Genomic DNA, 21,371 nt, shown 5'->3' on the forward strand with positions numbered 1-21,371 from the left:
GGATGCAGGGATGGTTCAATATATGGAAATCCATCAACGTAATCCAGTATATAAACAAACTCAAAGACAAAAACCACATGGTCATCTCGTTAGATGCGGAAAAAGCATTTGACAAGATCCAACACCCATTCATGATAAAAGTCTTGGAAAGATCAGGAATTCAAGGCCCATACCTAAACATGATAAAAGCAATCTACAGCAAACCAGTAGCCAACATCAAAGTAAATGGTGAGAAGCTTGAAGCAATCTCTCTAAAATCAGGGACTAGACAAGGCTGTCCACTTTCTCCATACCTATTCAACATTGTACTTGAAGTCCTAGCCAGAGCAATTCGACAACAAAAGGAGATCAAAGGGATACAAATTGGAAAAGATGAAGTCAAAATATCACTTTTTGCAGATGATATGATAGTATATATAAGTGACCCTAAAAATTCCACCAGAGAACTCCTAAGCCTGATAAACAGCTTCGGTGAAGTTGCTGGATATAAAATTAACTCAAACAAATCAATGGCCTTTCTCTACACAAAGAATAAACAGGCTGAGAAAGAAATTAGGGAAACAACACCCTTCTCAATAGTCACAAATAATATAAAATATCTTGGCGTGACTCTAACTAAGGAAGTGAAAGATCTGTATAATAAAAACTTCAAGTCTCTGAAGAAAGAAATTATAGAAGATCTCAGAAGATGGAAAGATCTCCCATGCTCATGGATTGGCAGGATCAACATTGTAAAAATGGCTATCTTGCCAAAAGGAATCTACAGATTCAATGCAATCCCCATCAAAATTCCAAATCAATTCTTCAACGAATTAGAAAGTGCAATCTGCAAATTCATCTGGAATAACAAAAAACCTAGGATAGCAAAAACTCTTCTCAAGGATAAAAGAACCTCTGGTGGAATCACCATGCCGGACCTAAAGCTCTACTACAGAGCAATTGTGATAAAAACTGCATGGTACTGGTATAATGACAGACAAATAGACCAATGGAATAGAATTGAAGACCCAGAAATGAACCCACACACCTATGGTCACTTGATCTTCGACAAGGGAGCTAAAAACATCCAGTGGAAGAAAGACAGCATTTTCAACAAATGGTGCTGGCACAACTGGTTGTTAACATGTAGAAGAATGCGAATCGATCCATTCCTATCTCCTTGTACTAAGGTCAAGTCTAAGTGGATCAAGGAACTTCACATAAAACCAGAGACACTGAAACTTATAGAGGAGAAAGCGGGGAAAAGCCTAGAAGATATGGGCACAGGGGAAAAATTCCTGAATAGAACAGTAATGGCTTGTGCTGTAAGATCGAGAATTGACAAGTGGGACCTCATGAAACTACAAAGCTTCTGCAAGGCTAAAGACACCATCAATAAGACAAAAAAACCACCAACAGATTGGGAAAGGATCTTCACCTACCCTAAATCAGATAAGGAACTTATATCCAATATATATAAAGAACTCAAGAAGGTGGACTCCAGAAAGTCAAATAACCCCATTAAAAAATGGGGCTCAGAACTGAACAAAGAATTCTCACCTGAGGAATACCGAATGGCAGAGAAACACCTGAAAAAATGTTCAACATCCTTAATCATCAGGGAAATGCAAATCAAAACAACCCTGAGATTCCACCTCACACCAGTCAGAATGGCTAAGATCAAAAATTCAGGTGACAGCAGATGCTGGCGAGGATGTGGAGAAAGAGGAACACTCCTCCATTGTTGGTGGGATTGCAAGCTTGTACAACCACTCTGGAAATCAGTCTGGCGGTTCCTCAGAAAATTGGACATAGTACTACCGGAGGATCCAGCAATAACTCTCCTGGGCATATATCCAGAAGATGTCCCAACCGGTAAAAAGGACACATGCTCCACTATGTTCATAGCAGCCCTATTTATAATAGCTAGAAGCTGGAAAGAACCCAGATGTCCCTCAACAGAGGAATGGATACAGAAATTATGGTACATTTACACAATGGAGTACTACTCAGCTATTAAAAAGAATGAATTTATGAAATTCCTAGCCAAATGGATGGACCTGGAGGGCATCATCTTGAGTGAAGTAACACAATCACAAAAGAACTCACACAATATGTATTCACTGATAAGTGGATATTAGCCCAAAACTTAGGATACCCAAGATATAAGATACAATTTGCTAAACGCATGAAACTCAAGAAGAATGAAGACCAAAGTGTGGACACTGTGCACCTTCTTAGAATTGGGAACAAAACACCCAGGGAAGGAGTTACAGAGACAAAGTTCGTAGCTGTTTTGAAAGGATGGACCATTTAGAGACTGCCGTATCCAGGAATCCATCCCATAATCAGCTTCTAAATGCTGACACCATTGCATACACTAGCAAGATTTTGCTGAAAGGACCCAAATATAGCTGTCTCTTGTGAGACGATGCCGGGGCCTAGCAAACACAGGAGTGGATGTTCACAGTCAGCTATTGGATGTATCACAGGGCTCCCAATGGAGAAGCTAGAGAAAGTACCCAAGGAGCTAAAGGGATCTGCAACCCTATTGTTGGAACAACATGATGTACTAACCAGAACCCCGGAGCTCTTGTCTCTAGCTGCATATGTATCGAAAGATGGCCTAGTCGGCCATCAATGGAAAGAGAGGCCCATTGGACTTGCAAACTTTACATGCCCCAATATAGGGGAATGCCAGGGCCAAAAGAATGGAAATGGGTGGGTAGGGAAGTGGGGGGCGCTATGGGGGACTTTTGGGATAGCATTGGAAATGTAATTGAGGAAAATATGTAATAAAAATATTAAAAATAAAAAAAAAGAACTCAAGAGGGTGGACTTCAGAAAATCAAATAACCCCATTAAAAATGGGGCTCAGAGCTAAACAAAGAATTCTCACCTGAGGAATACCGAATGGCTGAGAAGCACCTGAAAAAATGTTCAACATCCTTAATCATCAGAGAAATGCAAATCAAAACAACCCTGAGATTCCATCTCACGCCAGTCAGAATGGCTAAGATCAAAAATTTGGTGACAGCAGATGCTGGTGAAGATGTGGAGAAAGAGGAACAGTCCTCCATTGTTGGTGGGATTGCAAGCATGTACAACCACTCTGGAAATCAGTCTAGCGGTTCCTCAGAAAATTGGACTCCGATATAGTACTGGAGGATAGTACGCAATACATCTCCTGGGCATATATCCAGAAGATGTCCCAACGGGCAAGAAGGACACATGCTCCACTATGTTCATAGCAGCCTTATTTATAATAGCCAGAAGCTGGAAAGAACACAGATGCCCCTCAACAGAGGAATGGATACAAAAATTGTGGTACATTTACACAATAGAGTACTATTCAGCTATTAAAAAGAATGAATTTATGAAATTCCTAGGTAAATGGTTGGACCTGGAGGACATCATCCTGAGTGAGGTAACACAATCACAAAAGAACTCAAATGATATGTACTCACTGATAAGTGGATTTTAGCCCGGAAACTTAGTATAGGGAGATATAAGATACAATTTGCAAAACACATGAAATTGAAGAAGAATGAAGACCAAAGTGTGGACACTTTGCCCCTTTTTAGAATTGGAAACAATCTCCCATGGAAGTAGTTACAGAGACAAAGTTTGGAGCTGAGACAAAAGGATGGACCATCTAGAGACTGCCATATCCAGTTATCCATCCCATAATTAGCCTCCAAACAATGACACCATTGCATACACTAGCAAGCGTTTGCTGCAAGGACCCTGATATAGCTGTCTCTTGTGAGACTAGGCCGGAGCCTAGCAAACACAGAAGTGGATGCTCACAGTCAGCTATTGGATGGATCACAGGGCCCCAGTGGAGGAGCTAGAGAAAGTATCCAAGGAGCTAAAGAGATCTGCAACCCTGTAGCTGCAACATTATGAACTAACCAGTATCCTGGAGCTCTTGACTCCAGCTGAATATGTACCAAAAGATGGCCTAGTCGGCCATCACTGGAAAGATGATGAACAAGCATTGAACACGCACTTTATATGCCCCAGTACAAGGGAACACCAGGGCCAAAAAATGGGAATGGGTGTGTAGGGAAGTGGGCCGGGGAAGGTGTTGGGGACTTTTGAGATAGCATTGGAAATGTAATTGAGGAAAATACGTAATAAAAAATATTAAAAAAAAATTAAGGCCAAGAACAATTTAAGAAAAGACACTCCACTCTGACCTATATATGCCACAAATACACATACATCCACACTTAAACAAATACATATCACACAAGCACGAGTACACACATGCATACATCACTGTATACACGGAACACTTGCACCCCTCAACATTCATTCACGTTGGCATACATGCATACACCTCACCTTACATACAAAAAGACAGACTATACACACACACACACACACACACACACACACACACACACACACACATTTAGAATGAATCATAATAAGTTTCTAGCTGTGCCTTTTATTTGAGTGTTCAGTCTTTGTCCACACTATTTAGAATGATCTCCCATTGTCATTGCTGAAGTCTTCCTTAAGGGCATCATGTTAATCCCTCTGCTTCACTCCACACTTCTGACTTTCATATTTCCTTCTAATAAAGAACACTGGAAGCAATGGCTGCTGGGGGAAAGCCCTGTCACATTGATCTCATTCTGTAGATCCCCTATCCTGAGGCTGCTAATCAGTGCAAACCCATTTAGCTATATTTCCCTGGGAACTGTGCTTGGCTTAGGGCTCAACATGAGAGAAGGTAACAGAAATTAGCCTGTGGAAGAGGACCTCCTCACCCCACATCTCCTACCCAGTCACCTAGCCATGCCCTAGGGTTGACAGTGTCATTACAAATTGAACCCATACTCATATATTCATGTGTTTCTCTCAACTTTCTTTTCCAAATTTTTAAAAACAGAAAAACAGAGAGAGAGAGGAAGGTGGGATAGAGAGAGGAAGGAAGGAAGGAAGGAAGGAAGGAAGGAAGGAAGGAAGGAAGGAAGGAAGGAAGGAAGGAAGGAAGGAAGGAAGGAAATAAGGAAGTGGTACAATAGAGAGAGTGTAACTTTACTACTGATGCTGTAAAAACCATACAAACGTAAATATTACCAAAACCGGCTGTGTCCCAAAATATAATTCCCTTTAAAACAAGTATTGGTTGTTAACTTTAAGGATTTTTTAAAAAATTTATGTTTTAGTGATTTGCTATCTTTATGTGTGTGTACCACATTTATGCATAGTGGAAATGCAGTTCAGCAGAGACATTGAATCCCCTGGAACTTGAGTTATGAATGGATGTGAGCTGCTATGTTAGGGCTGGAAATTGAACCTGAGTCTTCTACAAAAGCAGCAAGTACTCTTAAATTCTGAGCCATATCTCCAGTTCCTGGTTAACTAATTCTTATGTGAACTAACCATGAATCTTGCACAATTCTTGTTTTGTGTTCTCTCTTGATTACCTTACATTTCACAGAGAAAAATGGGCCAATCTGATTTCCATGAAGTCAAAGCTGGACCATGTGCCAGGAACTTGACTGACTTAAAAAGGGGTTTTAAATTACAGTTTAATTTGTTGAAAGGGAAAGGAAGGAGGGGTAGGTACAAGGGGAGGAGAAAGAGGGGGAGAGGGAGAGAGGTGAGAGGACTTTTTGTGAGAATTGGTTATTGACTTCCACCATATGGGTTGTGGGGATAGAACTCAGTCTGTCAAGAACATGGGGCAGTGACTTTAGCAGTTAACATGCTCTTTTGTCCTTGAGATCTTTGTCATATATGAATTTTCCTGGTTAATGAAATGGACTGAATAAACAAAATATCAATTCTTAAATAGAAATGCTGAGTGTTTATTTTATTGCTTACACATCAATTGTACTAACTATTGATGCATGCATATATTGTATCATATGTAAATTAGGCTTAATATCCTAAAACAAAACATCTATCTCTTCTTTGCAGTAGACATTTCAAATGTCCCTTGTAGCTTTTAAAAATGTGCTTGACTGTTACTGCTATCCCAAGTGTCCTGCATGCCACAGAGAGAATGTGAGCTAGAGGGAGTAGACTGGATAATACAGAAACAAGAGGTTCTAGGAAACGATTTAAAGACAAAGTCAAACTTAAAACAGAGGATGTGTTTAGGAACATGGCTTTGAGAAGCAAATAAGTGAACAGTTAGGGTCCAATCTAGATAAATGAACAAGTAAAAGACTGAACTAGAACTTCAGTTCAAAAGAAGATCATAAGCAACTGAGAAAGAAACCTGCCATTGGCCTGACCACCACTTATAACAATCTATACAAATGCACATACACACATGATCGCGTACATGAATTCAAAACATAAATAAAAATATTGCCACTCTTTTTTCAATGTAGTACCATCAGAAAAAAATTCATGTGTGAAAGTCTGGCTGAATAATCTCTCACCTATGATGTAATGATATTCCAGATATGCTGGGAAGCAAACAGGCTAATAGAAAGAAGACTGATGGGAGGAGAGGCACTTGGTCCTGTGAAGGCGCAATGCCCCAGTGTAGGGGAATTCAAGGACAAGAAGGTAGGAGTAGAGGCACACCCACATAGAAGCAGGGGGGATGATATAGGGGGTTTCTGGGGGGGGTAGAAATGGGAAAGGAGATAACATTTGAAATGTAAATAGAGAAAATATCCAATAAAAAAAAAAGAAAGAAGATAAAAAGTGCTACTCTGTAGGAGAAAATGGGAATGAAGAATATCTGTTGAGCCTATTATCACCAAAGAGCTTGGTAAATAGCAGGCAACACATTACTAAGCCTTATCACCTATCATGGTTACTGTGAAGGATGTAGAAGTGTGAACAGTAGGGACAAGATATTCTATGATAATTTTTGTATAGTGGTTTCTACAATACACTAAGTTAACATTTATTATAAATACACACAGATACATATGCATATAAAATGTAATTAAAAGTAAAAAATAAAAAGGGTAAAGGCCTAAGCCTATGGTTCCACCAATAAACTGTCTGACTTTAGAGCAAAAGGGACCTTAGTTAGAGCCACAGAACATAAATTTAAGGATTCAGGTGTGCTGTATATGTTTTGTTTATTTAGTTAGTTAATTACTTATTGGCAATATGGCACAAATTAGAGTTACCTAAGAAGAGAGAACAACAAGTGAGAAAGTGATGATCAGATGAGCAGGTAAGCAAGTCCTGATTCATGTCTGATGTGAGAGGGTCCAGCTTAATGGGCTGCTGCAGCACTGAGCATGTACACGGTCCTGGGGTTTACATAAAAGCAAACTCCACAAGCCAGGATGAACAAGCCACAAGGCCACTGCATCCCTTCATAGTCTCTGTTTTAGTTTCTGCTCCATGTTCGGACTTTGATCTCCTGCTCTGGCCTCACTTGGTGATGTAAACCAAAAGAATCCTTTCCTCTTCAAGTTGTTTTTGTTAGGGTGCTTAACAGAGCAACAATAATCAAACTAGGACTTCCTGGAGTGGTGGCATGCATTTGCACTCGCAGTTCTGGGGAGGCAGAGATGGGAGGATCACTGGGTATCACTGGCTAGCCAGTTTATCCTATAAATTGTACATTCCATCCCATTAGAGAACTAGCTCAGAAAATAAACAAACAAACAAGCAAACAAACAAAATGAGAGTGTGCCTGAAGAAGAGTATCTAACATTGTTCTCTCGTGTCTACATGCATACACACACACACACAAACACACACACACACACAAACATACACAACAAAAAGAGAATAATATTTGTGCAGTTAAATCCAATATTAAAACTAGCTGGAAACAAGAAAATTTAATTGAAATACTTTTGAAATTATTACTTTGGTTACATCTGAATAAAAAGCAATATGAATATTACATTTGGATAAACTAAATCCTCTTGGAAGAGTTGAGTTTTCTAATGCTTGTGGTTCTAAAAGTAGCTTTTGCAAATGCTAGTTATATATTTGACATATAACAAAAACTAGAGTGAATGTGAGGATCACTACAGCATGCAATCGAGATGATATCCTGTTAAAAGAGCCTTTGGTCCTGTCGAGACTTACATGCCCAGCATAAGGGGATGATAGGCAGCAGTGAGGGAGGGGTGGATGGGTGGGTGGGGGACAACCCTTATAGAGGCAAAGTGGAGGGGGGAAGGGATGGGAGGTTTCTAGAGATGAAACTGGGAAAGGGGAAACATTTGAACTGTAAATAAATAAAGTAACCACTAATAATAATTAAAGAGAGAGAGAGAGAGCCTGCAAATATGGAAAGGGGAAGAGATGAGCCAAATTGTGTGAGATTGGATTGAAAGTGAGCTATTAATACAGAGTTTACATGGCTCCAGCTAAGGAAACTTGGATGGTGTCACAAATGTGCCATCTGTTAATAATTCCTAGAGCCTTGAAGTATAACACACCACAAACATTAAGCACTCCTAAAGTCCTTTTCTCTCCAGAACAAGGAACCAAGATAAATTAGTTACTTTTCTTATTTCTGAAACAAACAAATAAATCTGATAAAAGTAATTTGAAGAGGGAAATCTGTTCTGTCTCCATTGTTGTGGGAGACACAGCATGGTTACTGGAGCATAAGGCACATTACATTCAGAATGCACAGTACCTAAACGCATCACGGGTGCCATCCATTTGAAAATGAATCTGCCCACCTCAATAAACTCAGACTGGACATTCCCTCACAGACATGCCCATGTGTTTGATGCCTTTCATTTTGACCATTTTAATCACAGCACAGGGCTTCCCAAGAACATGGACAATTTCAAATTAGGGCAAGGAATGTCTAAGCGTTCATCGCAAATATGTAAGAGGTCATCATTGGATGTCAGAAAGACCAGGTTTTTAAAACTCAAATGAGGACTATGGAGGGTAAAACATATATGCTACAGGAGCAGAACATAAGCATAAAAGGCTAGTTATAAGACCTCCAGAAACTGCAAGGTGGTTGACACCAGGTAGTCATAACAACTGGTAATCAAAACAACCATTTCAAACATAGGTAGGATTGCAAGAAGAGTTATAAAAATTCTTTAAAACAAATGATGGTTGCTGTTTCCTGGCACAGGCAGTATAGGGCCATTTGTATTTAAGGTTAGAGGTGGAGCATAGCCCAATCCTTGGAAAATAGAAACTTAATCATAAACAGAAATGAACCTAGTTTGTTTTCACTATAAGATAGCCTTTAAGGCTACAGTGGAGGCAGGCTGGTTCATTGCAGGTGCACTTTGAGCATATTGTAAGACAGGAATTAGAAACAACACCCAAGAAGAATAGGGCACATCAGAATGATAGGGGCCAGGGTAAAAGAGCTTTCAGTGACTGACCTTATAAAATTTCATTAAAGCAAATGACAACTATCAGGTTCTTATTCATGTAATGAAATGGCTTGTGTCCATTTTCATGTCCATTCAGATATAAAACAGTTCAGTAATAAGTGAGCATAGGGCTAGTGATAAAACTTCTCCTTATAGCAGAATGTCTTTTCACAAGTGCATGCTACTCATTGTGATTTGTGGTTTTAGATAATGTCATCAGTTAAATAAGCAAACAAAGTGTGTCTTATGGAGAACAGGGTTTTCACATGCTTTGAGTAAATGTTCTTGCAAATATACCCTGATTCTAATGCAAAAACTAGTGATTCTGCAATGGAGGCACCAGGCTGGCCTCTTGGTAACACAGGAAACAGGATCTCCATCGAGGAGCACTGACTGCTTGCTCCTGAGATAGTCCACAAGAACCAAACCATTCCATGTCCTTGAAAATCCAATCAAAATTACTTGCAAGTCCAGCAGGATAATGCTTGCTCTCTGGTGGTTGGTGGTATTCATACAAAAACCACACAAACTCAATCCTGAAAAGCCCTCCAGACTTTTCCTTTTCAAAATATAAGGACATTATTTAAAATAAGTTCCTTATACTTTCAACTCATCAAAATCATGGGAAATATTTTACTGTGTCAGCTGAAGTGAAAATCATATTTTAAATGATTAGAAATGAAGACAGAGAAGTGAAAGTGAGACATGAATTGGACTTCTTCAAGTGTTCATCCACAAAGTTGAAAATAATAGGATAAGGGCAACAGAGTCTGAGAAGTACTGCTTAATTAGACTTTACTCTGTTCTTCTGTGGACATCTTACTTTGTCTCTATTGAGGGATATATTCACAATAAATGAGTTTCTGAGATAACTTGTTAATTATTCATTTAATTATTTTTAAAATAGAGTAAATAGTAAAATCATCCATATTGGTTAATTTTCTATTTATTTTATTTTATTTTATTTTATTTAGTAGAAACAATTCTAGGGCTGATCCCTGGGGCTCATTGACACTGCTGCCCAAGGCCAATGATGAAATTCATTTTGTCATAAAACAAGATGGATAAGTTCCCAAGGAACTTAGCTAAAGGTAACCTTTGGCCTTTGCAGGCATATGAAAACCTGCAAACACATGTCCACTAGTATATATATGCACATTAAGCATATTGTTAATAATAAATATCAGTGCTTTTCTTTATCTATCTCCACTAATATGTATCTGCTCACACATTAATACGCACAGTTCTACACACGTGTATACACTTACATATTTATATACACATAGGCTCCACACACATGTATTCATTCATTCATACTCAGTCTCCACATCTCCACATACATGTATCCACTTACAAATTTTCTACACACATTCAGAAGGCTATAACATATCCTGAAATTTATCTCTAGGTCTTTGTAAATTGCATTCCACACATACACTCACAAAAAAAATTTACTTACTTATTTATGCACGTTTTGAGTTTCCAACTGACTCCATTGTCAAGCTGCTCAATCAGTTCCATCTCTGTACACCATCCTTTGCAGAAGTGCTCATAGTCTGTGAGATAACACCAAAATATGACAATCACCTCATTTCAGAATGGGATAGTCATGACACAACTTGCAAACAGAGCCATCTCAATGGACAGTCTTTCTTCATAGATTTTTCTTGAATCAGAAAAAAATCCTGTATTTAGAAAAATGTTTTGTGCTTTCTCCTTTTTTTGATAAGAAACTAATAAGTTTAATAACCTACAACATGAAAATTAAAATGGCAATTTGGTGATATCTCAAAATTACAAGTTTAAAAATATTTTGATTTTTCAAAATGTTTATTTATCCCATAAATCAGAACTGATATCGAGGCAATCTGCCCTATTTTTCATAGGTTGTTAATTCTTAAATATCAGGTCAGGTTTCTATATTGGCTCCCCTGTGACTTATGTCTTTCAGCTTTATGAGTTCTGTGTGAATGGTCTTCCAGTTTTCCTTCCTTTAGCTTTGATAGAAATACCCTGAAAAGAGCAACTTTAGTGAGTGCAGGTGAGGAAGCCATTGTGGAAGATGATGGAGGAAGCATCTAGCACCGTGGATGTAATGTGGAGCAACAGAAAGAAGGAGTGCTGGGCAGTATTGCCATTCTGTGGAATGATTGCACTCACACTCAGGGCAGGGCTTCCCCTTCCCTTAATCTAATCAAGAAAAGCCGTCACACGCACACCTAAAAGTAAAGCTCACCTACCCAACCTCCCATAGATGTGCCCTGAGCCTGCATATGGGTGACTAGACTGTGATACTTAATATTCACTCTCAGAGATAGTCCATGTGCCCAAAAGCCTCTCAGTGTGTTTGAAGAATCTCGTGGTAGGACAACAGTAAATGATGAATATTGAATATACGGCATGAATAACATATCGTGTAAGTACTATCATTAAGTACATATATGGGTAGTAGACATAACAGGTATAATGGTACATAATGAATAACGAAATGCTTCACCCATTTTGACAGTAAAGAGAACGCTGAGGCCTGAGTATCTGCCCTACAGGATCTGTAGGGCAGCAAGAGGGGAAAGAAGGCAAGGGCCCATGATTTCTTTCTCTCAGGTCTCACAGCTTCTCTGGCACTGCCTTTACTGCTTCAATCATTGATCTCATTCATAAAAAATAACATTTGAATGATGGCAGGCAGCACATTCGACAACTATCCACTGTACAGGAGGATTTTCTTCCTGAGACTAATTGATCCTGATAGGAAGAAGTGATTCTTATCTGATACCAGAGTTATACTGCTAACTTTCAGATCAGCCTCTTGAAGGATATTTGGTTCATTAAATTATTTATGTACCACTACTTCCAGAAACTTTATCTTCCATAAATGCCACAAAATAGTTCAAATTCAATGAGGCTAGTATGCCTAGTGAACCTTACCAAAAGCTACTCATTTTCTCTTTTCAACGCCCTTGACTACAGTTCTCAAACAGAGCTCAGAGTGCCTGGGGAAGCACTCCTGTCTAGGGACTGTGACAGAAGTGTCTGCTTTCCCAAAATACAATAAGAGTTTGTGTTTCCTCTGATCTTATCAGCGACTGGATGATGATAACCCACTGTTGGTCATCAACCTTTTGCATACTCAAGGAAAAGTGTATTTTATTCTAATATCTAACCATGATCAGAACAGAACAGAAGGACATGTCTGAGGAGTTTGTATGTCAACATCTGTCATGGTTTTGTCTGACACATCTTGTATGTTAATGGTAACTACTGCTTCCTCAAGATCTGGTTGTCCCAATGCGCAGATCCTCATGTACAAAAAGTAATGCCATATACACCCTTCTCCCCATTGTAACTGGTCAATAAAAGCCTACAACCTGTTAATGGACAGTGAAGGGAGAAAAGTGAAACTGGAGGTTCGAGTGAAGGGGTTTCAGGGAGAGGAAAAGGAGAAAGTAAAGGTAGAAGAAGATAACGTGGAGTAGGTAAGCCATAAAAACATGTCCATGCTGGCTGTCCAATAGAAGTCGAGTGGCCTAGATGGAGTAGGGCTAGTAATATCTCTTGGTTCTTGGCAGGGAAGTAGACATAATAGAAAATAGGCTAGGTATCTTCCCAGCTCTAATGCTTTAAAGATATATTATAAGAATAAATGTTTTGTGTCTTTTATCTGCGAATTGAATAATGAAAGTCAGCAGAGAAATCCCCAATTTGAGATTAAACATTTAAAATAACAAGCATATTTTTAAATCAAATTTAATGACTGTCACATGCCTTTCTCGTCCTTCTCGGTTTCCTGGAATGTACGTGTCTTTTATTTTGTGTATACACTTCTTTTTTCTCATAATCAGTGCAAACATGTGCAATCAGACAGGTGAGATAGGGGTGTTCTGTTTCATCAGAACATCTGCTATTTCTTTGTTTTTAGATATCAGGACCTGTTCTTTTTTGTTTCTTTGCACACTTCTCTGGAATCGAACTGGGTCAGAGGTTTAAGCATCAATGGACATTCAAACAGTTTTTTACTTGTTTAAATTGAATAAGAAAATAGAAAAATGGGTCAAGTCCTTATAACTTACCTCTGACTGGTAGGACATTATATTATTTAATATAACAAGCATCTCCACATCTACCAGTTATCTATCACATGATAAATGTTTACTCTAAAATCAGTTTAAATTGCAGCAACACATAACAAGTGTGTGTCAAATGAATAATTATTGTGGTTGATGTATGTACTTAGAAAGCAAAGGGATGCTTAAGTAACTACTAAAATACTATTTCTCGGAACATCTGAGGGGATTTGGGGGTTCAAGAAGAGATCAGTATTTTAATCTGCACAACGAATAAAGATAGTCATGCTTAGAATAGAGGTGGGCATCATCCAAGAAATTGAGGCTCTGAATAGAATAAAAATGCAGGACTTGGAGAAGTAACCTAAGCAGTAAAATGCTTTTTGTACATGAATGAGCAGCTGAGTTTGAGTTCTAACAAAAATTGAAAAACTGGGGGACATGGCAAATGCTTGTAATCTCAGAAATGAGGAAGCAGAAACAGGAGGATACCTGGGATTCACTGGCAAGACAGCCTATTTGACAAACTCTGAGAGAATGAGAGACTTTCTGAGAGAGAGAGAGAGAGAGAGAGAGAGAGAGAGAGAGAGAGAGAGAGAGAGGTCAATGGCACCAAAGTAAGTTGTCTAGCCCCCTACCCCACATAGTATACACATCTACAAAACCATATAGATCTCTACAAAGCAAGAAGACAGAGGAAAATAATTTTTTCCTCCACTTCAGCTAAGACATTCATTTTATTCTGCACATAAGTGCCCACAAATGGTTCAAATGCCTGTGAGCTTCCACTGGAATCTCTGCTACTGAACTTTCTAGACATCAAACCTATGGTATAAACTGAAATGACATTACCAGCCCCCTTGCATCTGTCATACAGATTGGAAGTCATGGATCAACCAGCCTCATAATACAGTGAGTACATCTCACATGTGAAGGGAGGGAGGTGTTGACCCTTGAGGTGGCAAGTGATATATTGAGACAGACAGTGTCAATGTTATACTTTCATGCATATTTACAGTGAAGAAGCCACGACTATTAACAAAAGTGATGTTTAGTGCCAAGGATTACACCTAGAAAATATAAATTAATATATGTCAGCTGCCATCCTGTCAGTTAATATCACACTAAATTAGATCAGACCTGTGGAAGAGATGCAAATTAGCTAAGCACTGCTGTGGAAATTATTGGGAAAATAAAATCATTGCTTCATTATTTATCACACATATTGAATCCTGTCAAACAAAACATATATTATCTTTCTAACTAAATTCTCAATAAAGGGGATATGTATAAATTATTCCAATAACTTCAGCACCTAAAGTGATCTCTGTCACTCTCACATCTTATGCTCACTGTTTACAGTATACACTATTCACAAGGTTAAAGAGCTGCAGCTTGGGAAAATGTCTTATCTATAACTTCACCTTGGACGAACATCATCCATATGAAATATTCTTATTAATTGTAATTGGCAGGAAGAAAGGGAATGGTAGAAAGTGAAGAAAGGGTAAAGGATATCAATAGGATTTGAGAGAGGGAAAAAGATGAAACTGGAAAAGTATAAAGAAGAAAGGGAGGAGAGAAAAAAACATAGTGAATGCATGAAAGATAGATAAGGAGGTAAGATGTGAGTGAGAGGTCAGAACCTTTCAAAGAAGTGATCCAAGACAACACTACACAAATGAGTACTCTGTCATTTACCATCATCTCAAATAAAACTTAGAAATGATTTATGAACTCATTTAACCAGAGCAAACACACAAAGGTAGGTCATAAATGTGAGTGGAGACATTGAGGAGTCTTGCCTGTTTCCAGCTTGTTAGATTTTATTGTGTTTCTTTATGTTGTTTCATTTTGTGTGTGTGTGTGTATATATATATATATATATATATATATATATATGTGTGTGTGTGTGTGTGTGTGTGTGTGTGTATATATATATATATATATATATATATATATATATATATATATATATACTATTAAGACATCTCCTAACCCTGCTTAGAAAAAGTGACCTGATAAAAAGTTTTAAATGAACTACAAGTACATCAATTTTATTTTATTTTTGGATGATTCAGCAAAGTAAAACATTCATAACTGAAGCTAAAATAGTTAAGAGAAAAAATGAAAATTAGTTTGCACAGTCCTCAGAGCCTTTCAGCCTGGTGAGTGTGCAGTTCCCAGTCATGAGGACTAATGTTTAGTTCCTTAGTTAACTATTGCAGAAAATCCTTGGTGATGTATTTTTTTTTCTAAGTTCAGACTTCAGGTTATTTTAATTAAGTAAGGAATGGATTTTACCAGCAAATTTAACATAGACATGTGCTACCTCTGGATACAAAGATTTTTCTTCATTGGAAGAAATTAACAGTAGGGTTATAAGAATGGGCTAACATTTTTCTTGAACACAGCAAGGAGACTGAAAAACATTACAGGACTGGAGTGGATGAAGAGCACAGGGAAGCAATGGATGTCAAGCCCACCTGGCCTATCGCCTGATTTAAAGCGCCCTAAATGTACCAGACGTTTAAAAAATCATCTCATCAACTACAGAAATTTAATGACTATTATTCTGAAGATAGAAACAATGACTTTTTAGGTCTGGAAAGCAAAGATTGTTCATAGGCAACAATTAACATTTCATCTCAGAAAGCTTTCAGGCCAGGTGGATCAAATAAATATAAGATTTGGAGAGAATTGTAGATATTAAAGAGAATTCATGATTGTTCATGTGGACACATCCATTAAGCACTCATTACAGTACTTCTAGATAGAGAAAGATAGCAGGGAGGCACATTCTAGATCTCATGACAATGGTATCAGAGCCAAGGTTTATTCGTAAAGTCTTTAGTCCTGAGCATCTAAAATAATGGTTACCTTTTCCTCCAAATTGAAACAGCACCCCAGAGAGAAGCTCATTAATGATCAGGAAGTTGGGTTGAAAAGATGGCTTAGTATTTAAAAGCATTCGATTCCATTTCAGAGGACCGGAATGTTGTTCCCAATACCCATATGGTGGTTCACAACTATCTGTATCTCCACTTTCAAGGCCTCTGACACTCTCTTCTGGTCTACAAGAGCACCAAAGCCACACATGGTGTACATAGAAAGCCATACATAGAAGCAAAATAATCATGAAAAAGATAACTAAATAAAAATAAATAAATCTTTTTTAATGAATTAGGAACTTACAAAGAGAGGTTTGTTACCACTCAGCAAGAACCACTCACACATCTCCAGAAGCCTTGATACTTATCAGACATGCAGGACTCCACTCTCTCCCATAGATTTAACAGCAGTAAGGAGAAGAGACTTTAGTGCTATTCAGATAGCTTCAAGTCATTCTTAGAGCTCCAGGGATCCAGGGCCCATGAGTCAAAACTCATGCTGCGATGGACTTTTGGTGATGCAGATCTCAAAATATACTGTCCATAATGGTGGTTCTCAGTCCATGTTTACCCAAAGTGACAAACAGTGGAGTCTGGGATGATTGCTGTGGTTTTCTGTCTCTAGTCTACCCAGGAACTGGGGGTGTACAGCTGGGAATTGGGAATGTCGGTTCACATTCAGCACAGAACCTGACTGGATTCTCAGTAAGTCCTGAGATACAGAGAGGCTGGAAGAGAGAAGGCCTTCTCAGGGAGATTTCTCAGGCTCTTCATGAAGATGGCCTATCCTGGCAGTGATCCTTGACGAAGGATTCATGTTTGTTCGAACTACATTTTTTTTTGAAATGTGAGCAATAATAATGTTTAATTTGTTTTAAACTTTTTTATTCAACAGGAAATGAAAATCAAAGCTCATTCAATATTTTCTAATCATTTCTTTTAGTTCCTGTTATCATAATATATAATATATCATTACCCACTTTTTTCCTCTCTTCAAAAACTCCCATATACTCCTCTCCACTCTCAAATTTAAGGCCTCTTTTTCATTAATTGTTATATGAATATATGTACATGTCTAGACATATGTGTACCTAAATATAGCCACCTCAGTTTGTGCAATGTTACTTTTACATGTGATTTCAGAGATGATCATTTAGTATTGGTAATTAACAGATGGGTACTTTTGTTCTCTGGTTCCCAGAGATACAAACTCATCCCAGTAGTCAACAAAACTAATAACAAATAATCTATAGAATGTGGAGAGAATTTGTATTTAGACTATTGATGAGGCTAGCAATTAATATAGGCACTGTGAAAATAAGTTTGAAGATTTTTTCAAAATAAAAATAAAAATGGACTATTACATGGTCTAGCCATTTTACTACTGGGCATAAACCCAGAAAACTCCAAAACTACAACAGAGATATTCGCAACCCTCATTTTTTGTAAGCACACCTCAACATTTATTCCTTTTATACAAGAATCCTGAGAAAGGCTATCAGGAGTGGGGACTAGAGATTCTCCAGGAGACTCAGGCTGATCATCTGGGATGAACTACTTACTGTTCATCTTACAACTACCTTACAATCCTGTTCTTCCCAACGAGTCAGACTGCGAAGTTTCTCATGGTTCGTAAGGGTATTTTTATTAAAGGTGCACGGTAAAATGTCTGTTTTCTGGGCCTTAAAAACAGCAAAGGGTGGGGAATGGGGAGGTGGGTGTGTTCTTAGAAGTCAAGAGAGTTGTGAGCAGAGGGAGGGGGAGGAGATAGGGGTTTTCAGAGTAGAAACTTGGAAAGTGGATAACATTTGAAATGTAAATAAAGAAAATATCTAATAATAAAGAGAGAGGAGGGTGTCACAGCCCCAAGGGGAAAAGAAAGTGCATCTGTGGTCTTCTTTGACTTTGGGTTGGTGTATCACAGCATACATTGTGCAGCCCACTGGTGCCACAGGAAGCCCAGAACCTCATTGGTGAGGGAGTGTCTGATCTCTCACCATGCATCGAGAAGAGAATTCAGTTGTCTCTCAAGACATCTCAGCTTCCATTTAGATGAGTTCCCAATCCTCCCCAAACTGTCAGAAGGCAACCCTCATTTTTATTGCTGAGTTATTTACTATAATAAGGAATTGAAATCAACCCAGTTTTTCATCTAAAATAGGAATATGAAAATAATAGGAAAATGAATGAACTTGGAATGTATAATATTTAGCATGGTCACATATGCTAAATGTAGCTAATAATATATGTCCACATGTAAACAACTATTTGTGTGGGTACAGAATAACATGAAGAAAAAGGAAGAAGAAAGGTTAAATATTAGGCAATGAAGAAGCACTTAATTCAGGTAATAGACATGTATTATGAAAGACAATATAAATTTAATGTTTTTTTTAATTCTTATTCTGTCATGAATGTCATTCTCTTGGTTGATGGATAAGTGCTTACAAAATATTTGCTAGTGAAGATGTAGTTTTTTTATTGGGATAGTCCCACTCTAGTTGTTGGGGAGCCACATGGAGACAAAGTTGTACATCTGTTACATATGTGCAGGGAGACCTAGGTCAAGCCCATGTATATACTTTGGTTGGTATTTCAGTCTCTGAGAGACTCAAAAGTCCAAGTTAGTTAGTGGATTCGGTTGGTTTTCCAGTGGAACTCCTATTCCCTTAGGGGCTACAATTATTCCTCCTATTCTTCCATAAGAGTCCCAACGGTCCCATCCACTGATGGCTGCGGGTATTTGCCTGTCTGAGTCAGTTGGTGGGTGGAGCTTCTCAGAGGACAGTCATGCTAGACTCCTGTCTTCTAGCATAGCATTGTATCATTAATAGTGTCAAGGATTGGGGCTTGAACATGGATTGGATCTCAAGTTGGACTGGTTATTGGTTGGTCATTTCCTCAGTCTCTGCTCCATCTCCAGTCCCGGAATTTCTTGTAAATTTTGGGTTGAAAGTTTTGTGGGTGGGCTTGTGTCCCTATTGCTCCACTGTGATTCTTACCTGGCCACAAGAGGCAGCCTCCCCACACTTCATATGCACAATGCTCTGAGTCACAGCTAAGGTCACCCACATTGATTCTTGGCCTCCTCTCGTATCACAGGTCTCTGTCTCTTCCAGATGTACCCTTCTTCTCCAACTCTGTCAGTTGCAGATTTCCATTCATTCTCATGGCTGTCTGGCCATCCCTCCTGTCCTTGCCCACACATGATCTTGAACTCCCTCTCCCAATTCCCTTCCACAGTCCATCTCCCAACCAGTTCCCTCACTCCATCTGCCTCTTATGACTATTTTATATTCACTTCTACATGAAAATCAAACATGCTCTTTTGTACCTTCTTGTTTAACTTCTTTGTTTCTCTGGAGTATAGCATGGGTATCCCATATTTTATGACTAATATCTACTTATATACAAATACATGCCATGCATGTCCTTTTAGAACAGTGTTATCTCACTTAGGATGATATTCTCAAGATTCATCCGTATGCCTGTAAAATTCATGATGTCTTTGTTTTTCATAGCTGAATAGTATTCTATTGTATAGATATCTATCACATATTCTTTATCCATTCTTCAGTTGATGAACATAGTTTTTTCCAGTTTCTGGCTATTATGAATAAAGCTGCTATGAAAATAGTTGAGAAAGTGTCTTTGGGGGATGGTGGGCATATTTTGGGTATATGTCCATTAGTGGTATAGCAGAGTCTTGATGTAGAATTATTCCCAAATTTCTAAGAAACGACTAAAGTTATTTCCAAAGTGGGTGTGCAAGTTTATACTCTTACCAACAATGGAGGAGTGTTCCTTTTGCTCTACATTCTTTCCAGTATTTGCTATTTCTTTTTTTCCAATTTTTATTAGGTATTTTCTTCATTTACATTACAAATGCTATCCCGAAAGTCCCCATACCCTCCCCACCCCTGCTCTCCTACCTACCCACTCCTACTTCTTGGCCCTGGTTTTCCCTTGTACTGGGGCATATAAAGTTTGCAAGACCAAGGGGCCTCTCTTCCCAATGATGGCCGACTAGGCGATCTTCTGCTACATATGCAGCTAGAGACACAAGCTCTGGGGGTATTGGCTAGTACATATTGTTGTTCCACCTATAGGGTTGCAGACCCCTTTAACTCCTAGGGTACTTTCTCTAGCTCCTCCATTGGGGACCTTGTGTTCTATCCAATAGCTGACTGTGAGCATCCACTTATGTGTTTGCCAGGCACCAGCATAGCCTCACAAGAGACAACTATATCAGGGTCCTTTCAGCAAAATCTTGCTGGCATATGCAATGGTGTCTCCGTTTGGAGGCTGATTATGGGATGGATCCCCAGGTGTGTCAGTCTCTAGATGGTCCATCCTTTTGTCTCAGCTCCAAACTTTGTCTCTGTAACTCCTTCCATGGCTTCCTCTGGGAAGGTCATCTGTTCTCGAAGACAAGAACACAGGACAGTTGCCACACAGAGACCTATCTGGGACATGCAAGAAGTATAAGCTGGCCTTCAGCAGGATATGTGGGCCTGCTGCTGTCACATTCTGAGGTGCCTCACATATATATATATATATATATATATATATATATATATATATATATATATACATATATATATATGTTGTGATATTTTGTGTGTGACTGTATGCATGCATGTGACATGCATTCCTATATATACTTATATGTGCTCACATACATCCATGGAAATTTTACTCACTTTTTTTTTTCACTGTTTTTTTTATTACATATTTTCCTCAATTACATTTCCAATGCTATCCCAAAAGTCCCCCATACCGCCCCCCACTTCCCTACCCTCCCATTCCCATTCTTTTGGCCCTGGCATTCCCCTATATTGGGGCATATAAAGTTTGCAAGTCCAATGGGCCTCTCTTTCCAGTGATGGCCGACTAGGCCATCTTTCGATACATATGCAGCTAGAGACAAGAGCTCCGGGGTACTGGTTAGTTCATCATGTTGTTCCAACTATAGGGTTGCAGATCCCTTTAGCTCCTTGGGTACTTTCTCTAGCTTCTCCATTGGGAGCCCTGTGTTACATCCAATAGCTGACTGTGAGCATCCACTCCTGTGTTTGCTAGGCCCCTGCATAGTCTCACAAGAGACAGCTATCTTTGGGTCCTTTCAGCAA

Source organism: Mus caroli, unplaced genomic scaffold (assembly GCF_978045245.1).
Source record: "Mus caroli unplaced genomic scaffold, Mus_caroli_1 scaffold_1, whole genome shotgun sequence".
Lineage (NCBI taxonomy): Eukaryota > Metazoa > Chordata > Mammalia > Rodentia > Muridae > Mus > Mus caroli.